This window comes from Atta colombica, unplaced genomic scaffold (genome assembly GCF_001594045.1).
Source record: "Atta colombica isolate Treedump-2 unplaced genomic scaffold, Acol1.0 scaffold153, whole genome shotgun sequence".
NCBI classification, from domain to species: Eukaryota; Metazoa; Arthropoda; class Insecta; order Hymenoptera; family Formicidae; genus Atta; species Atta colombica.
Window position 1 is genome coordinate 2,870,176 of NW_017259243.1, and position 9,865 is coordinate 2,880,040.

Sequence of the window (9,865 nt, forward strand, 5' to 3'; positions counted from 1 at the left end):
ACAAATTTAGTGTGAGTCTTTATTGAAATACAATGTATTTAATAATAATATTGATAAATGTATTCAATAAAATTCAATTAATTTTTATTTTATTCACACTTATACACTGAGAAAAAAATATAATTAATTTTTAATAAATATTTAGTTTTAATAAATATTTAGTTCAATACTGTCAACTAAACATTTACTCACAGTAAGTAAATATTTGTTTAATAAAAAAAATGATTGTTAAATCAAAATAACATTTCTTGTATCAAATAAGTATACCTTTATATTTAATAAATATTTTGTTGGCAGTATTCAACTAAATATTTATTAAAATTGACTATATTTTTTTTCAATGTACATATAAAAAAAAGCGAAAATGTCTGAAGTTATATGCGAGTCACATTTGATCAGCTGAGAGGTCGACAAGCCGCTCCCTTCGATGACAATTCATTCGTATCATTTAACGTCAATTGCACCTTTGTGTCAGAGCATCGAGGAATCGCGGCGGAGTCTCTTATCGTTGCGATTGTCAGCGAACGCACAGAGCGCGCGATAACGTGCGTCGCGCACCTGACAAGCGCTGCCGACCAATGAGAGCGCGCGCTCGTTGGCGGCCATCTTGCGCGGCCTCGCTTTCGCGTCGGAGTCGCGTGGCTTGCCGCGGCCTTCTCAGTGTACGCCGACTGTCGACCGCGGCTGACTGGATGTTTGGGTATAGACGATTTTACGCGGTCGATCTGTTTGTCATAATTAAAAGAAAAACGGAAAAAGAGATCCGGTCGAGATTCAAGAGCCGATCTTAAACGATCAGCAATCGATCGACAATGATGACGTCCGAAATGCGATATCGAGATTTTTAAATGCGTGTTTATTCGCTGTCAGCAACAGTATGTGACGTCAGTGACTTATCTTCGTTTATATTTCGCGCGTCGCGAGGATCAGATTGCGCTCGTGAATTGCTGCGTTTTTTCGCTATTTGTATGCGTGAACGTGTGAGACAAAATACATTTATTAACGATCGACGCGGGTGTTTCGGTCGCGACAAAGGATGAGTTAAGTCCTGGATTACTTCGATAAAACGGTACTGCAATTGTGGTTCGACCAGTTTGATCCAGCGCGACAATCAACCGGTGATTGTCGATGCAGACGTGAACTTCGGTGACGAAAGTTGCTTCTTCGAACTTACGAGGGAAATATTCGTGTATGTGGCAGAGGTAAATCCAATACTCGTTTTTTTTAACATTATACTAGAAAAAGAGTCTAATTAATTGGAATTCTGATTGAAAATAGATAAATTAGAATTTTCTGTTGAATCTATTATAATTCTGTATAATTTATTATAAGTTAAAACCAAAATTTTGATCAGAATCTTCTAATTTGTTTATTTTTAATAAAAAATTTTTCTCATTTGGTAGAAGTTTCGATGTTTCTTATTTACTAAAAGAATCAAGAATTATGAATTATTATGAATAAAAAAAGGATTTCAGTATAAAAGACATAATTATTGATAAGTAAAAACAATTTCACAAACACACACACACACACACACACACACACGCACACACATACACACACACATACACACACGCACCACACGCACACGCACACGCACACACACACACGCATATACACAGAATTTTCATAAGAAATATTATATTAATCTATTTGAAAAATAGAAACATGATCAATAATGACCACTCGATTTAATGTTAATACGAATGAAACGTATGTTGATGTATGCATTCTCAAAAATATCAGTGTAAATTTAATACCATACGGTTTCTATATATGTATATATAATTCTCTGTGATATTGATATTAATATTAACATCAATGATGAGAATTATATAAATACCGCATGATATTAAATTCACACCGGTATTTTTTAGAGTATGGAGAATTTCACACACTCGAGTACATTGAGAACCATGCGAACCCATTGTATCGATTGTATTCCCGTTTGAATCTCGAAGTAATATCGTACGCGAGGGAAATCCTCGATTCCGTTCTTTGAAGATGTATTAACTAAACGTGGTTCTATCCTTTTACTTTTTTTTATTTTTTTACTTTTTATCTGATCCAATATGTAGATAAGCAATAAGGAAAGTTATTGCTCTCTTTCTTTCTTTCTCTTTCTCTCTACGTACATGCGATGACTGCAATGCTGGATATGTCGTTGTGTTTGCATAACAAGACGTGTTAATAAGGACATGACCGCGTAAACACCGGGGACCACCTGCACGCTTGTAAATGATAGGAATTTAAATCGCGCGATCCCATCACGATAGACGACCTTGATTACGTAGTGCAGCAATGGCATCCTTGCTGGGCAGAAAGCGTAAACGGCACAACCGCGTCGCGCATAGGAGACCTAAACTTAGCCTTGCACTTTCGCCAGGATTAGTGTTCATTTGTCACGTTTAATAAACATCACGATTTGATTTGCGAGAAACTGAAAGAAAGGGTAGAGCTAATCTAAATTAAAATCCAAGATTCAAACTTAAATCTGAAACGAAAACTACGTTTACTAGAAGGAACAGATAATTTATTTATTTATGTTGGAAATAATATCTACAAAAATTATTTTTATATTTTAATCGCGCAAATTTAATTCAGTTAATAATTATAAATAATATTTTGAATATTCTATTATTCATCTTTATTTTTTTATGTGATATAGAATGTTATAAACAAGATAATCAATAGGTTCTAAAGAAAAATCTAAAAAATAATAAATAAAATGCCAATTTGAGCTAACACTGGTTATTCGTGTATTTTATATCATTTATTCAAATTGAATATTAAAACGTATAGAATGTTGTATCTCAAAAAAGATGACATTTAAGCTCTAAACTTCCGTCATTAAGATTATTAGATACTAATACTATATAATCGGCTTATCATGTGAACTTCATTAATCCACGAGCTTTGTAATTAATACCATAATTATTTTATTTGATTGCAGAGATTTAATTTAAGTAGATATTGTTTGCTTGATTAATTTTAAGTAAGCAGGAAGTCAATTGTCAATATCATTTAGCATATAAAAAAATATAGCGATAATACAAGTTTTATTCAATTTTATGATACTTTCTTCCACTATAAATATACTTGATGTATTACTGATAACATAACAAACTTGGAAACGTACAATTAAAAATGCATTCTAAATGCTAACGAGAAGATAGATTTAATTTTGAGAATAGCAGTATTTCATTTGCTGTACGAGATGGATTTGCGCAAATCGATTTTTTTTTTCCGGTAAGCCTCCCTTCAATTTGTCGATCCATTGTTATCCAGCAAATTTTGCCAGTGATTTGCCCACACATCATTGTTCCTTCTCAAGAACAATAAGCCGTTTAGCTGTGTTTTACTATGTACTTTTGTTCGTCGTTCGCATTCTAAATGCGAACGAAAGCAAACTGGAGATTACTTCGCATATAGACACAATGACAGTTTCTTGAATCAGGCAAATTATCTGCTATTTATGTGAGTCTGTTCAATTTTATTTTATTTTACAAGTTAAACAGGAGTGATTTAAGCATACACTCTTTTTTGACTCTCAATTTTTATTTTATTTTAATATCAAATATTTTACGTAAGTCAATACACATGATTTATCTTGTTGAAATGTTCTGTTACAGTTGTTATGAAGGTATAAATCGAATTTATACCTTTATAACCTTATTTCGTAATCGTCGAATTTTTACCGTTTTTTATATTTTTTAATTTAAGATAAATCGATAGGGGATTTTTAGGGCACTTTTCGCTGTTCACATAAGCATACAATATATTTCTAACTTCTCGCATTTTCTTTATTTTTTGCAATGTATAAAGAGATTTCAAACGATATACCGGAAGTTCGACGAATTATCGCGAAAGCCGAATTATTTTATGAAAGTTTCTGAGAAATAACGATTTAAATTTTACATACATTTTTTCGTAAAACAATAGAAAACCATATATGTATTAATTGTGAGTAAATAAATTCAACTTTAAGCGTGTTACCATTTCTTTATTATATTTATTTTAAAAGTATTACTATAGTATTATTTTTATTATACTACTTTCTTTACCCTTTTATTTCTTGAAATGCTTTCTTGGAAAAATTTTTAATTACATTTTTAAAAATGTAATTAATTATCCTAAACTTTTAATTCTAGATTTTGGAATGATAGGGTTTGTTAGAGATTGATTTATTATTTTAATTTATCATGAAATTGCTTTATTTACATTGCAATATTACATTGTATCATAATAAATCGACGAATTGTATTTTATTTTTCTTGCTATTGTATTGTAGTATAAAAAATGATTTTATTTGCTAGGAATTTTTATTGTTAGTACGAGTAATTATTTGGTTTTTATGCGATCGCTGGCACCTACCATTCTTTGTCTTTTACTTAGTTTTTTCTTTGTTCTTAAAGGTGAGATTGTATTGAGAAGAAATTTTACGAAGATGTCATAAGAGCGTTTCAGAGAATAAACGTAGTCGTTTCGTTGTATCAGTTCCCGTGCCAGACGCTCTTTCATTAAAATCTAATCTAATTAAATCAAGCTAGCATATATGGTGTGCCTTTGTCGCTCTTATCGTAGTTTGATGTTTACCGTTAGATATCGATAAGCTCGGCGATGCCTGCAATCATTTTACATGAGGCAAGTAATTATGCTCAGTTATTGTATATAATTATGAGGAAGTGAGTAGCAAGATTAGATAACTAAAATGTTATAATTTTAATTTCTTACTTACGCTTTTTTCGAGTACTTTAGATAAATAGTACTCTTGATTTAACTTAACTTTTGATTTAATAATTTTTATATTATTATTACCAAACACAAGTTTTTAAGAATGAATAAATTAAATTTTATAAGAATCCAGTTTTAATAAAGTATCTCTCAAAGGTTAAAATTAATTAATTTAATAATAATGATAAGAGTGAAATTTGGAGGCAGCTGCATATGACTATAGCATGCATGTATAAATAGACGTGTGTCGAAATATTCGCGCAGCATCCTTTCCGTTCGCCATAGTGGAGCCTGACTCATGCTAAGTATTTTTTTTAAGCAAAGAATTTGTACAGGGCGTTCCATTCTGTGACTATCCTGCGTTTGCACAGAGATGCTGACGTTATCTGGTCCTCGTCGCAAAACGCCCACCCACGCATTGTGTGGCCTTAGGCAGTAAATATATATAGGGTGTCACACGATAGTGCATTGATCGTCAAGCATAGCTCTTAGATGAGAATAATGCCTAGAAAGCTACTGACTTACAAAACGTGCTGTTAAAGATTCAGCTACTCATTAACGTGTCGATTTTCTTCAGTGTAACCTCACAAAAGTAGCTGTAGCTTAAATAGGATAAAGAAATTACTTAAATTGAGCGAAACACACACGACGTGTCTTTCTTTTTTTGTAACTGTATTATCCACATTTTTATTTTTTGCAATGGCACTTGCTGAGATATTGTGAAGTTCTTTTGTTACATATTTACTTTACTTCATATTTGCACAGTGGCAGAAACTTCAAAAGATTCTTCGTTAACAAAGCCGTTGTCTTATTCATCTTATTATAGAGAAAGATTCCTTTTGCTTTCCAAGCACGGCGAAGACATATATTAACTTCGTTACAGCGACGAAAGATCCATTCATTTCTTCATACAAGTTCTCATTGAATGCACACTGAATCACTTTTTGATTCTGTTGTTTCGTCGGGAAGCACCCATGTACTACGCAGTGCGTTAATATAATGTGGTTAATATAACGTAGGTATTGTGTAGTTTAATTCGATAATGCTTTATGCACAACGGAGATACATAATTTAGCTAAAAACAAATAGCAAGAAATAATTAAGATATTGATGATAATAATAATAAATTGAAAATATTTAAATCGAAAGATGTATAAAATGATTTTAATTAATCGAAATAACGCAACAGTTTGTGTAGCGAATGTAAATTTCCCCGAATTCCATAAAATCTATCATCTTTCAAATAATGTAAACGCACGTGAAGTAATATAAATATTAACATGGTGCAAAGCTATTTTATGACATTCAATCACGCTTTTATTGCTGTATCGCGAAATCGTATAGCAATGAGAGAATGGAAAAAAATCATACCCGGAGGTATCGACTTTTAATCATCTTCGCTACGCGAATGAAGCGGTGATAGTCACGCGAAATGTCAATGATGAAATTCGATGGTGTATTCGTTCAGAGAGGAATTTATAAATAATTTATTTGCGATTGTTCGATTGATATGAATGATAGAAAATCGTGTGAACACATGCATGTAATACACGAATATGATTATGAAAATATCTGTATGACAAAATTAAAGTGTGACGAAATTAATAACAGTACAAAATAAGGTCAGCTAGTTTCATTCGTTCATATTTCAAACTGTATTTTGATGACCATACTAATTTATAATCGCAATGATTATGTGATAATTTTTATAATTCCAGTGTTATTTTTAATATATTTTGTTAATAATTTCTTATTTTTAATTGCGTATATAGATATTATACATCTTTAACATGACAAAATTAATAAAATTAATATTACTTGCTATCTTTGAAAACTTTAATCTAATTATTTTCATAAAAAATATTAACAGATTTTGTATAAAGTTCTGATATTGTCTGAAGCTGTATGTAAGCAGTAAAAGGAGGAATATGTCGAAGAGAGCATAACTTCACGCGGAATCTCCCGATTATGATTTCATTAAAACTTTGTGAGACTAAAGTCTTTATTCAACAGAAATGATTCCGGAACTTGTAACGATTTAAACCTAAACTTAACTTGGACGAAGACATTAAGCTTGAATATGATAATGTATAATTTTTTGTCTTATTTTTTTATATTTGCACCTCAATATTGTTTAAAAATTTTTTAATACTGCGGAAACTGTTTATCATTTTTCAAAAACATTTATTTTACTTATTATTTCTTTATTCTATCAAATAATCGTGAATAACTTTATTTATTAAGTACACATAAATTTATATCATAATAAACTTTTATAATATAAAATTTCACGAATTAATTATTTTTAGCAGCGCTATTTAATTTTCTTAAAATAAAATATACAACGCAATCTATTAGCATACAGATCAAGAATTTTGCGCAAGGCTTGCATTGTATTTCCAAACTCATTATTCAAGGCAGCTGGTACCCGCTAAAAATTTCTCGAGGCTTTTCAGACATCCGCACTTGATAAAACATTTCCCCACGATGCACAAACGCAGAGCCTATCGGTGTTTGGATAAGCTAGCGTGAAAATAAAGGTCACGTTAATTTATGTCGAGAGAGGAAGTTTCATAAATTGTGTATGATGTGTTTGGAAAAGCATCCGGTATTGCTAGATTTTTTTATTCCACAGTTATCGCAGTGATAGTGACAATTATTGTTTTTTCTGAAGAGAAAAGGCTCTGCTTTAAATAAATTTATACTTACTGCTAAAAATATTTTTGACAAATTTTTTCATTGCACTTTCTTTGTATTGCATTATCGTCACTTTTCTATTTCTCCGTTTCTAAAGAAACGCGTGCACATTTGTCTTGTGTCGGAAAGTTAATAATTAAGACTGCATACATTTCGACTGCACAAGGGTGTAAGTAAACATTTGAACAAAGCTCCGGGTGTTCGTTGGTCCCTACATCAAACTTGATGTTGATCGCAATCGATACAGTCGCGCTTACTTTTTCCAGTAGCGAGCCTGAATGGAGTTTCTATTCGCGTTACTCGGTCGCTTCATTCACACGTCGCGTCGAGTGAATGTTACGTTCGATTCGCATTCATCCGTTCCGCTGGCTATCGCAAACAGCGTGGCGTCTATCGCCTTTCCCATGTCCCCCGGTTCAGCGATGCGTTTATGCATATGTATACACCTGTAACACCGGTCTTGGTAATCCTAGTTCGATTTTCGCTACGCACCGGAACACGCTTCACAGCCCGCAGCATTTTACAATTCTTACATCTTTTCGTGCTTTTAAGACAACGAGAGGAGAGCTAAAAATATTTTTAATGTGGTTATAATGTAGCGCTCGCTATTACTGTCACTGCATTTTTAAATTGTCTGTGGTATATATTTATAGAATGCCAACCACAGAGTCATATAGGCTGATGCATTGCCGCAAGTAAACCACTCGCTAATACTGTTGCGAAATTTGGACCGCAAGGATGCTCATAATTTATAAACTCCCTAAACTAACATTTTTATTGCATAAATGATGTTTTCGATCTCGTATGTTTTTAGAAGTAAATTGGATATGAGAGCTAAGAAAAGATTAACATAAATCTAACGTGGTACAAACAAATGGAGAAAGTTAAAGACTTCCTTTGTCTCACAAGAAAACGATACACAATTTGCCAATAGTATTATTTAATTAAATTACAAAAACAATAACAGTGAATGGTTTTAAATTTCAATATTCTATATTACTCAATTCTATATTACTCTAGTTTTTTTGCTACAATTTGTTTTTGTAATTAATAACAGCAATAGCATTAAAGTTTTTATATAATACATAACGAAAGTTAGATATATAAAATAAATTCAATACAGTTTCTTTATGGTACATATTTTAAGATACATCAATGTTACAGAATGAAAAAAAAAGATATAAATAACTATAGTTTTAATAAAAATAAATATAGTTTTTGTCCTCTGAAATTTATATTCTGAAATTGAAAAAAAGAATATCAATATTTACATGATAATTTTTAATTTAGAATTCACATACGAAAAGTAATAAGAATCTGTTGTTGTTATAACTTTTATAAAAAGTGTTATATTGTTTAGCGTACTATAATAATTTATTGCAGTATGTATTTTTGTAATATGTACATGTTTTCGTTTAATATATTTTTTTCAAGCAATTTTAAGTGCTAAATAAACTTAATATTAATTATATGTATTTTGTGTGGCTAGTTATACAGTATAATTTTTCTTTTTAATTGTGATCTAAAAATTGAAAATCTAAAGCTCAATTGTTTCAGGAATGTATGTATTTAAAAAAAACAAATTCAGTTAGCGTTCCTCGAATCGAAAGTTTGTGTCTGAGCGTTCTGCTTCATTGATTTCCTGATTCTTCGTGATCTTCTTTTTCTCTGCAGCAACAACACATAGGATGTATCTTATGTATTGGCAATGTACTTTATACAGAGATTATTTATATATGTAAGAAAAAAACGTACATTGCTTTCAAATATTTTCTTGATAATTTTTTATGAGAAGCTTATACAAAATTATTTTTATAAAGTTATTCAGTTTTTTCAATTTTGCATTTTCTGTAAAGTAGAATAACTAAAAGTAAGAAAGAGAGAAAAACTAAAAGTTTTACTAATTCGTGAGTTTTCAAGATAGTATCGAGTTTAAAATACAATTAGATCTAAACGCTTCCTTTAAAATAAAGGATAATTAACCCTCAAAATACTATAAATGTTTAAGTGTAAGCAGATCTTCATCAGTAATTTTACGTTATATATTTAAATACATATATGCTTGATCTTTATAGCTCTACATTTTTTTATTAGCATACCTTCTTGTTTAGATCTTGTCGTGAAATCGCGAAGGAAGGAATACGAAACGAGTTGCGAAAGAAATTCCTAACGACAAAGGGACAGACAATCTGCTTAATATAAGTGTGAATTCCGTTTATCCTCGATTTGATAAACGCCGATTTCTCGTTAGAAAGGAAGTACTGCGTTACAGCTGAATAGATTGTAGGAAATACCTTTTACCCGATGTGTAATTTTAATTCAACAAGGCGCTTGATGAATACAATATAAAAGCAGTAAATTATACTTTAACGGAAGTTCCTAAAAAATTAACTTATTATTTTTCTAAATATATATATGTATAAATATATATATA

At 31.0% G+C, this 9,865-nt stretch overlaps 1 protein-coding gene across 1 annotated transcript in view; it reads left to right on the forward strand.

Annotated features, from left to right (window-relative positions):
• The first annotated feature begins 1,106 nt into the window (after positions 1 to 1,106).
• LOC108685383 overlaps positions 1,107 to 9,865 on the forward strand; it is a 67,215-nt gene continuing 58,456 nt past the window's right edge. Inside the window, exon 1 of the mRNA XM_018190141.1 lies at positions 1,107 to 1,202. The gene's annotated coding sequence lies outside the window, so the exon portion shown is untranslated. The remainder of the gene's footprint in view (positions 1,203 to 9,865) is intronic.